This window comes from Entelurus aequoreus, linkage group LG08, assembly GCF_033978785.1.
Source record: "Entelurus aequoreus isolate RoL-2023_Sb linkage group LG08, RoL_Eaeq_v1.1, whole genome shotgun sequence".
NCBI lineage: Eukaryota > Metazoa > Chordata > Actinopteri > Syngnathiformes > Syngnathidae > Entelurus > Entelurus aequoreus.
Genome location: NC_084738.1, coordinates 13738188 through 13750224, shown reverse-complemented (window position 1 = coordinate 13750224; position 12037 = coordinate 13738188). Strand labels below are relative to the sequence as shown.

Here is a 12037-nt window from a genome sequence, read left to right as displayed (position 1 = left end):
CAAGCGATATAGTCTATCCAGGGACAAAGTGCAATGATCTTCTTTCTTTTAACTTGTTTGTGGTGTATGAATGTGCACACGTGACCACACGCGTGTGGCCTTTTTTTTTGTACCTGATTGGTCCTTTCCGAGCAATATTAATTAGTCTTTGCATTAACATCACAACACATTTATATATATATATATGTATATATATATATATATATATATATATATATATATATATATATATATATATATATATATATATATATATACATGAATATTATCACCCCAGGTTAACACTGAAATATCAATTGAGGCATCATGTGACTTGTCTTCAGCCAATTAAATCCAATTGTTTTCATAAAAATATGCTTTTTTTTGTTCTCCATTCTGTGCAATTTTTCTGTGGGCTCTTTGTCAAACTGTGATTCTAACTTTATAGACTCTGTTTTTAAATGGAGTATGTGTGTATATATGCAGTATATGTACATACTGTACATATGCATATCAATGAATAAGAATATCCTCATGTGTAAGAGAATGTATAGAATACATGAAACTACTGAAATAAATGAAGTTGTCCAAGATATTCTAGCTTATTGAGCTGCACTTGTGTACGTGGTGGCTCCGGGGAATAAAATATGTCTTAACTCTATGAAACATTTTCTTGTTTTTGTTCTTTAATGAACATTAAATGGCTTTTTTTGTGCATGAGGCAGATTTAAAGGCATTTTTTTCCTAGAAGGTGCAGCATCAGCACTGCTGGAGGTCAAAGCGTATGATTTAAGCATCACTGGGAGTCCCAACAAGAGCCAAACTGCCTGCTATTACACCACAAGTAAGTGAGCATCTTTCTTTCAAATGTCGCTTCCAAACAGCAATCAATCAATCAGCAGGGAAGGAAAAAAAGGGCAAAAAACCTCAACCTTCCTTCTTACTTTCCCCAGGTGTCATTTGTCTTTTGTTACGGGCATCGCTTCTGCAGAGAGGCTATTTTTAGCGCTTGGCTTAGGTTGACCACTCTTGAATTCATGAGTGTGATCCATTATGACGGCAGCACAGAAAATAGTGTAAAGGCCGAGCAAAAAATTTAATTTAGGGTGAAAAATATATTTCTTAATAACATTAAATGTACATTTGAAAATGTATATTTTCTTTTTTTTTAATTTTCATAACATCACCAGAAGATTATAGCACTGACTGATCATCCAATCAGATTGTTGTGATGTCATACTGAGACTCATCCCAGCCACTAGGAGGCATATTTGAATCGTATTTAAGAGATTGCTTTAATAAACATTTGTGATTAGTTACATCATTTTTGTGTTTTTTTTTGAGGGAAGAGAAATTTCTATCTTTGACAAATGTATTTATTTTTAAGTATCTCTGTGTATTTGTGCTGTTTAAGTATATTTCTATTGGGTTTATTGGAATTTGTGTTGATTCATTTTTGTTTTTGTATTAAGTGTGATTAGGAATTATTAAAATTGAATTATTTTTTTTAAATTCTGTAACTTAATTTTAAGTATATTAAATGTTTTTTTTATCAGATTATTGGTGGGTAAAATCTTGTTTATTTTCCTAATCGATTTTTTTTGGGGGGAGGGGGTGAATAATTTCTAAACAATATATTTTACTTTTCTAAAATACTTGTTAAATTGATGTAATTGGCAAGTACGGTAATTTTATTATTATTTGATTAGAAATGTTTGTAATTAATAAATAGTATTGTATCAATTGTATGATGTAATTATAAGTGTTTTTTAATTAGATTTATTAGATTATGGGTGGGTAAAATGTTGCCTTTTTGTTATTTTACTATTAGGTTTTTGGGAGATATAAAAAAAATGATGTATTTGACATTTTTAATATAGTTATTAAATTTGTGTAATAGTATTTTAAATATAATTAAATTAGAATTGTAATTCATATATTTGACTATATCTGGGTAAATAAATTGTTTTGTTGTAGTTTTCCCCATTAAATGTATAGTGTAATATTAATTTAAAAAATATATATTTTTAGTTTTTAATTGGAATATTTTAGTCATGAAACATGTTGCCTTTAGACATCTGTTCTGTATTCTTCTACTTTTTTTTGTTCCAATGAGAAAAGGCAACAGTTAAAGGTGGAAGAATATATAAGTCACGCTCCATTAATTAGCCATTTATCCCTCGCTGGCTTTGAACCGAGAGCTTCACTCCCAGATGGAATTTGCAGGATTCCAGAGTGTCGCAGTTGCACACGCGACTAAAACCAATCAGCGGATGGCGGTTGTCAGGAAGGAGGCGTGAAATCGCAGCAAAACATTTTAATAGTGTGTATGTTTGCTGCTTGGCCTCCGGCTCCATACATAAACATGGTGATCATGCATCGATATACAGTTGTGTTCAAAATAATAGCAGTCCCACATCACTAGCAAGATAAATCACTGTTTTTGTTAGAATTTCAAATTCTACACTGCAAGTGCGTTTCTAGAAGGTATAGAAAACCAACAGGCATGACATGCATGCTGCTGATTCTGTGAAACTGAATCATTTACTGAAAGGGGTGTGTTAAAAAAAATAGCAGTGCTGAGTTCCATAAGTGACGTCATTGATTATGTGAAAAAAAGATGTTAAACAGGTGGCCCTTATTTAAGGATCAAGGCAACTGACGCTGCATATGCTGGCTGTGCATTTGTCCTTGAAAAACAGAGTAAAATGGGTTGTTCCAGACACTGTTCAGAAGAAGAGCGTTCTTTGATTAAGAAATTAATAAAAGGGGGGAAAACCTATAAAGAAGTGCAGAAAATGATAGGCTGTTCAGCTAAAATGATATCAAACGCTGTAAAATGTCAGCCAAAACCAGAAAGGGGAGGCAGAAAAAGAAAAAGGACTATTCGAATGGATCGGAGAATAACCAAAATGGCAAAGGCTCAGCCAATGATCAGCTCCAGGAGGATGAAAAAAGATCTAAGATTGCCTGTGAGTACTGGAACAATCAGACCACGTCTACGTGAAGCCAAGCTACCAGCAAGAAGCCCCCGCAAAGTCCCATTGTTAAAAAAAAGACGTGCTGAAGCGGTTACAATTTGTCAAAGAACACATTGACTGGCATAAAAAGAAATGGCGTAATATTTTGTGGACTGATGAGAGTACGATTGTTCTTTTTGGGTCTAAGGGCCACAGACAGTTTGTCAGACGTCCTGCAAAAACTGAATTAAAGCTCCAGTACACAGTGAAGACGGTGAAGCATGGTGGTGCAAGCATCATGATATAGGGATGTTTCTCGTACTATGGTGTTGGTCCTATTTATCTCATACCAGGGATCTCGGATCAGTTTGAGTACATCAGAATACTGGAAGAAGTCATGTTGCCGTATGCTGAAGAGGAAATGCCCTTGAAATGGGTGTTTCAACAAGACTATGACCCCAAACACAGCAGCAAGCGAGCAAAATCATGGTTTCAGACAAACAGAATTCAAGTAATGGAGTGGCCAGCACAATCCCCGGACCTTAATCCTATTGAAAACTTGTGGACTGACATAAAAAATGCTGTTCATGAGGCAAAACCACAAAATGCAGAGGATATGTGGAACGTAGTACAATTGTCCTGGGCTGCAATAACTGTTGACCGGTGCCAGAAGTTGGTGGACTCCATGTGCCACAGATGTGAAGCAGTTATCAGAAACCATGGTTATGGAACTAAATTATAGTTAATAATTCTAAGGAAAGTTGAATCTACAAGCCTTTCTTAGTTTATACAGTACATTTGAGTTTTGTAAAGAAATATGTCAGCACTGCTATTTTTTTGTTTTATATTTATTGACTTTCTGTAAAATATTATCAAATTCATATTCTTTTTTCCAATTGTCTGGCTTTGAAATAGAATGTGCAGTGTCCCCAATGCATTTGTGTTCATTAAAATACAATTTATTTGAAGAATTTTGAGGTTTACTCACCTTTTTAAACACACTGCTATTATTATGAACTTAACTGTATATGGTGATCGATCTCGACATATGGTAATTATGCGTACACCCACTGGTGAGCATGCATCGATATACAAAACCCAAAACCAGTGAAGTTGGCACGTTGTGTAAATCGTAAATAAAAACAGAATACAATGATTTGCAAATCCTTTTCAACCTATATTCAATTGAATAGACTGCAAAGACAAGATACTCAACATGCACACAGGTAAACTTTTGTTATTTTTTGTAAATATTAGCTCATTTTGGAATTTGATGCCCGCAACATGTTTAAAAAAAGATGGCAAGTGCCAATCCTCTACTATGCAAAGCGAAACCGATTTATCAACAACACCCAAATACGCTGCCGGCTTCGCTGGGCCCGAGCTCATTTAAGATGGACTGATGCAAAGTGGAAAAGTGTTCTCTAGTCTGACGAGTCCACAATTCAAATTGTTTTTGGAAACGGCCGTGTCCTCCGGACCAAAGAGGAAAAGAACCATCCGGATTGTTATAGGCGCAAAGTTGAAAAGCCAGCATGTGTGATGGTACGGGGGTGTATTAGTGCCCAAGGCATGGGTAACTTACACATCTGTGAAGGCACCATTAATGCTGAAAGGTATATACAGGTTTTGGAGCAACATTATCATGGACGCCCCTGCTTATTTCAGCAAGACAACGCCAAGCCACGTGTTACAACAGCGTGGCTTCATAGTAAAAGAGTGCGGGTACTAGACTGGCCTGCCTGTAGTCCAGACCTGTCTCCCATTGGAAATGTGTGGTGCATTATGAAGCCTAAAATACGACAACGGAGACCCCCGGACTGTTGAACAACTTAAGCTGTACATCAAGCAAGAATGGGAAAGAATTCCACCTGAGAAGCTTCAAAAATGTGTCTCCTCAGTTCTCAAACGTTTACTGAGTGTTGTTAAAAGGAAAGGCCATGTAACACAGTGGTAAAAATGCCCCTGTGCCAACTTTTTTGCAATGTGTTGCTGCCATTAAATTCTAAGTTAATGATTATTTGCAAAAAAAAAATTAAATTTCTCAGTTCGAACATTAAATATCTTGTCTTTGCAGTCTATTCAATTGAATATAAGTTGGAAAGGATTTGCATATCATTGTATTCTGTTTTTATTTACAATTTACACAACGTGCCAACTTCACTGGTTTTGGGTTTTGTATATGGTGATCAATCGAGACATATGGTAATCATGTGTACACCCGCTGGTGATCATGCATTGATATAAATATATATATATATATATATATATATATATATGTATATATATATATATATATATATATATATATATATATATATATATATATATATATATATATATATATGGTGATTGTGCATAGAGATATGGTGATGATATTTGTTTGGCCATTCAATAAAAGTAGTTTTTACAAGCGTCACTTGGCAACAACAAGTGAGACCTAGATAGCGTCAGTGAACACCTGCTTTGATTTGAGCCTGACGCTGACTCGCTGCCACCTCCGCAGGTCCTAAGCGGTACTACAACTCTATGATAAATGAATGTTATTGTCATATATGGATTTTTAACTGAGGCAAATGTTTTTTTTTTATAATTTCAAGATGATACATGAACACTAGGGCCTCCTTTTCTCTTCACTTTGATTTACTCTATGGTCAAAGATCCTCCATATGACAAGACTCCTGAGCTGTTTGTTTGTTTTAGCATTTGCTGCAAAAAGCACTGGTCAAAGATCTTCTATATGACAAAAGTGGTGTGTTGTTTTGGGGGGAGATTTTTCTGCAAACACGCTAGTCAAAGATCTTCTATTTGACAAAAGTGCAACGGTGTTTTTTTAAGTATCTGCTGCAAAAACATGGGTCAAAGATAATTTATATAACAAATGTGTTGTTTTGAAGATCTTATACTGCAAAAAAACACTATTCAAATATCCTTTATTTGACAGGAGAACTCTGGTTTTTAAAGCCCATACTGCAAAAATGCTAGTCTAAGATCCTCTCTTTGAAAAAAAGTGCTCTGCAGTTTGCTTTTAAATATTTTGAAAAAAACGCTAGTCAAAGATCCTTTATACAACAAGAGTGCTGTTTTTGGGGAGGAACTTTTCTTTGCAATCACGCTCATCAAATACACTTTATTTCAGAGGGTTCTTTTCCACTACAGAGGAGCTGGGGCCCCATTCAAATATCAACACTAAATTAGTGATCTTACTCTTGATTTACCATGAATTCATTAACGTGGTCTTAAACAAGTTGAAAAACTTATGCGGGTGTTACCATTTAGTAGGTCAATTGTACGGAATATGTACTGTACTATGCAATCTACTAATAAAAGTTTCAATCAATCAATCAATTTTAATCCTATTCAAAAATGACAGTGCTAAAATAACTACAAATAAATAAATACTATAGAAAATATATACATTCTGAATAAATGTATAAATAATTGATTATGTATATATGTTTCTTAAATAAACTGTCCAAAAAATTAAATTGCAAATAGAAATACAGTTTGACCTCTTTAGTCGTCATTTTTAAAAACTTTTCTATGACTCAGCACTTGCTGTGAGCGAACTGGTCCAAAAATTGCCCCATAAGTTTTATACATAACATTTTTTATTTTTTTTATTTTCGACCCTTACATCTCCATATCTACGGATCTGTTCGTTGATTTAACAGTTTTTGTTTTATGTTTTTGCCAAAGAAAACCCTGTTTTGTTTTTTTTTTAATGGCAAAAATACAAACTATGCAATTTTTGTTCATACACACACACGATTTTTGTAACCGCATCTACACAACTGTTACATCACTACCAACTCACCAACATGGTTTTTATTTCATGTTGGCAGATTAAAAGTAACTATACGTCTTAATATAAATATATGGTGCTCTATGTGGTGGTTAAGGGGTCAATTTACACTTTTTAATAGGATTTGCACTTTTTCATGGAAAAAGCATTTTGAAATAACAGGTTTACATTACATGGGAAAATGGCCATTAATAAAGGGAGTCAAAGGGGGACAAAAGGGCCCCGGGGAACTCCAATCTATACTTACTCAATAGCTCGTGTTAAAAGAAACTTGAGTTGAGTTTGAGTTTATTTGGGACATGCAAGCATACAACATGATACATCACAATTTCTAGTTTCTCTTTTCAACATGTTCGAAAAGGAGTAGGAAGAAGCAGAGCTTATTTAATCCTACCCCTTTTCTTTACATAACAGTTGCTAAAACTTTTGTTCACTTCCTGTTCTCAATTTATTCACAATATACTCCATAAGTAATCACAATAAAAATAAATAAATAATAATTAGTGTTATATTTCATATGGTGAGATGAGTAAGATTATTTTGAGAATGAATGACTGGATGGATGAAATAAATTCAGAATGTTTATCATGGTTCTTTAGGGGCGGCGTGGCGAAGTTGGTAGAGTGGCTGTGCCAGCAATCGGAAGGTTGCTGGTTACTGGGGTTCAATCCCCACATTCTACCATCCTAGTCACGTCCGTTGTGTCCTCGGGCAAGACACTTCACCCTTGCTCCTGATGGCTGCTGGTTAGCGCCTTGCATGGCAGCTCCCGAATGTGTGTGTGAATGTGTGTGTGAATGTGTGTGTGAATGTGTGTGTGAATGTGTGTGTGAATGTGTGTGTGAATGTGGAAATAGTGTCAAAGCGCTTTGATTACCTTGAAGGTAGAAAAGCGCTATACAAGTATAACCCATTTATCATTATCATTATTTGACTCTTGGTCCAGAGTTCTTCAGTTTGAGAGAGTCATTACTGCCACAAGTGGTGGAAAAGTGTATTACAACTGAGAAACACATTTTGTCTGCCCTCTAGGGGATGCTAGAAACACTGCAGTTGCTTAGATTCACATGATGTCACGCCCGGCTCATTAATTATGTGTGGTGGTCTGTCCTCAAAGGGCACTAGGCGCCATTTAGCCTTTCTCCAAGAAATATGCTCTATGCGTGCGTTGTTTTCGGCCGTACAAAGCCTTTAAATCACGAAAAGGATAAAGGTTTCTTCAAAAAGGGCGGACGAGCGCAAGATTTTACGAAACGGCGACGAGAAAAGTAGCACCCACTCCAGGCCAAGGAAGCAGAGTCAAAGAATGTAGGAGTTTGCAGTGATCACTTCGATTAAGTGTTTGTTTGATATACTTTTAACGTTTAGTATTTCCCATTTATGCTATCTCGATACTATTTGTAGTTCTAAAAATGCAATTTTAGAGTGTTTCAAAAAGCACCAACTCTGCTTGTCTAAATAAGAAAAACCTAAAAGAGTTTAACAGCACATGCAACAACAACAACAAACATGGCAGTAGACGCACAGTTAAATGATGAAATGCAACCTTACCTCAGCAAAAACCATGCATATTTATCCGGTTTTGGCTTTTCCAAGTTTTCATCTGTTTTGGAGCACAATAGTTTGAAATGACTGGGAACATATCTTTTTTTTTTAATAGAGTATAGAGCAGTGTTTTTCATATAGATAATCTCCCACGGCACACGAGACTATCTAATTTCACCTATTTGGGTTAAAAATATTTTTTGCAAACCAGTAATTATAGTCTGAAAATGATGTGTTGTTGTAGAGCTCGGCAGAGTAACCGTGTAATACTCTTCCATATCAGTAGGTGGCAGTGTGCAGGTAAAAAGGTGTCTAATGCTTAAGCCAAAAATAAACAAAAGGTGAGTGCCCCTAAGAAAAGGCACTGAAGCTTAGGGAAGGCTATGCGGAATGAAACTAAAACTGAACTGGCTGCAAAGTAAACAAAAACAGAATGCTGGACGACAGCAAAGACTTACTGCGGAGCAAAGACGGCGTCCGCAATGTACATCCGAACATGACATGACAATCAACAATGTCCCCACAAAGAAGGATAAAAACAACTGAAATATTCTTGATTTGCTAAAACAAAGTAGATGTGGGAAATATCGCTCAAAGGGAGACATGACACTGCTACAGGAAAATACCAAAAAAAAGAGAAAAAGCCACCAAAATAGGAGCGCAAGACAAGAACTAAAACACTACACACAGGAAAACAGCAAAAAAGTCAAAGTAAGTCAGGGTGTGATGTGACAGGTGGTGAGAGTACACCTACTTTGAGACAAGGGCTATAGTGATGCATGCTTGGTTATGGTTTGAAGTCATATCCAACAATTGCGACAACGACTTTTTACTGTCTACTGGTTTTCGTTTTTTAATGATTTCTGCCGGTGGTGTGCCTCTGCATTTTTTCAACGCAAAAAATGTGCCTTGGCTGAAAAAAGGTTGAAAAACACGGCTATAGAGATCTATTCCATTGCATAGTTAGATTTTTTTGCTCGTATCTGCTTTTTGCAGGAAGATCTAGGCCTCTTGTGTACTCAGATAGTTTGCTTGCTGTACAACAGCCATCTTGGCTTGGTTGACCACTGACGGAATACAGGCAACTTGACAAAAAGGCCTCTGCTGTTTTTCATTGAAAATGTGGCAAAAAAAAAAAAATCCAGATCCTCTAAATCTAAATGACTAAAGTGCTCTGCTTTTTTTAAATTGTCCCCCAAAAACGTTGTCAAAGATCCTCTATATGACAAAAGTATTGTGCTGTTTTTTTGGGGGGGGGGAATTTCAGCAAACGCACTGATCGGACATCCTCTATTTGACAAAAGGGCTGTGCTCTTTTTAATTTAAGATGCTGATAAATGAAAATGTCAAATATCCTTTACGTGACACACAGCTCAGGACCTAGTGTCTAAATGCAAGTCAAAACTTCTCTATTTAACTACCAAACACTGCAGTCAACAATCTTTTATTTCAGTGTTTTTCAACCTTTTCTGAGCCCAGGCACATTTTTTTCATTGAAAAAATCCCGAGGCAAACCACCAGCAGAAAACATTAAAAAATGAAACTCAGCAGCCGATATTGACAATAAAATGTCGTTCTTGCAATTGTTGGATATGAATTCCAAACATAACCAAGCATGCATCACTATAGCTCTTGTCTCAAAGTAGGTGTACTCTCACGACCTGTCACATCATGCTGTGACTTATTTGGAGTTTTTTGATGTTTTCCTGTGTGTAGTGTTTTAGTTCTTGTCTTATCTTTGTTGTTGATTGTCATGTCATTTACGGATGTACTTTGTGGACGCCGTCTGCTCCACACGCTGTAAGTCTTTGCTGTCGTCCAGCATTCTGTTTTTGTTTACTTTGCAGCCAGTTCAGTTTTAGTTTTTCTTCAATGCCTTTTCTTAGCGGCACTCGCCTTTTGTTTATTTTTGGTTTAAGCATTAGACACCTTTTTACCTGCAAACCATTGTCGTTGTTCCCGACATCTACAAAGCAATTAGCTACCGGCTGCCACCTACTGGTATGGAAGAGTATTACACTGTTACTCTGCCGAGCTCTAGACAGCACAGACACTCAACAACAGCACATTTACGGTTTATAATTACTGGTTTGCAAAAAATATTTTTACCCCAATTAGGTGAAATTACATAAACTCCCACGCCACACCAGACAATATCTCACGGTACACTAGTGTGCCGCGGCACAGTGGTTGAAAAACACTGTTCTATTTGACAAGGGTGCTCTGCTGGTTGTTTTTTTTAAGAATCCCCAGCAAAAATACTGATCAAAGATGGTCAATATGACAAGAGTTGTCAGTTTTGAAGAAACTACACCAAAACCAAACACTATTCAAAGATCCTCTATTTGACACAAACTCTGTTTTTAACAACCAACTGAAAAAATGTGAGTTAAAAATATATTTGACAGAAAAAAAAAACATGAGTCAAAGATCCCTTATTTGACAAGCTGTTTTAGGAATCTGACGCAAATCCGATCAAGTCAGCGCGTTATTGTGACGTCATTCATGGAATGTACCGCTAACAGCCACAAGGGGGAGACATTGTAACTGTTTGCTATGATACACGATGATGCATTTTAACACTGCTGCCATTTGCAGTCACTTTCCGAATCAATTCTCACCAAAATTGGAGCACATTTCAAGTTAATATTGTTACATTTTTAATAAAGAGCAATGACAACAATTAAACGCAAACAACAGTGTCATTTTCTTTTTATTAGTAGTATTTCACAGGACATTTCAACAGCATGTAAAGCTTCACAGAGACCAGACGCTTAATTTATACTCAATAGTGCAGCGGAAATAAATAACCATCAATAACAATAACCGGAACATTTCATAGAAACTAATAGCTGCAACAATTGCACTTTACGACGGTTGAGAGGTAAAAGCAACAAAGGATGTTTCCACTTTTTTTGGACCTTAGTTTGTGATTGGAAGTGAAAAAAAAAATCCCAACTTTTTGACAGAAAATAATCCACACTTTTTGATAGAAAACATGCCAACTTTTTAACAGAAAAAAATCCAGACTTTTTGACATAAAAAATCCAGATTTTATTGACAGAAAAAATGCCGACTTTTTGACAGGAAAAAAATCCCGATTTTTATGACAGAAAAAAACAACAACTTTTTAACAGAAAAAATCCTGACAATTTGACAGAAAACATCCAGACTTTTTGACAACAAAAAAATCCAGACTTTTTGATTGGAAAACATGCCGACTTTTTGACATAAAAAATCCAGACTTTAACATAAAAAATCCAGACTTTATGACATAAAAAATCCATACTTTTTGACAGAAATAAATCCCGATTTTTTTTGACAGAAAAAAATCAGATTTTTTAACAGAGAAAAATCCAGATTTTATTGACAGAAAAAATGACTTTTTGACAGAAAAAAATCCCGATTTTTATGACAGAAAAAACACAGACTTAACAGAAAAAATTAGGACTTTTTGACCGAAAAAAAATCCAGATTTTTATGACAGAAAAAAATACCGACTTTTTAACAGAAATAATGACTTTTTGACCGAAAAAAATCCAGACTTTTTGATAGAAAACATGCCGACTTTTTAACAGAAAAAAATCCAGACTTTTTGACAGAAAAAAATCCCGATTTTTTGAAAAGAAAAAAATCTAGATTTTTTAACAGACAAATATATTTAGATTTCAGATAGTCAGATTTTATTGACAGAAAAAAACGGCGATTTTTATGACAGGAAAAATACTGACTTTTTAACAGAAAAAAT

General features: G+C 35.5%; 1 protein-coding gene across 3 annotated transcripts in view; it reads left to right on the top strand.

The window, feature by feature from the left end:
• Positions 1-1249, top strand: part of ccdc186 (coiled-coil domain-containing protein 186) — a 38787-nt gene extending 37538 nt beyond the window's left edge. The window contains exon 16 of one of the 3 annotated variants that reach the window (XM_062055643.1): positions 1-1249. This exon is cut by the window's left edge and continues 2420 nt beyond it. The gene's annotated coding sequence lies outside the window, so the exon portion shown is untranslated. The other 2 variants (XM_062055642.1, XM_062055644.1) reach the window with 2 other exon arrangements.
• Positions 1250-12037: the final 10788 nt, after the last annotated feature.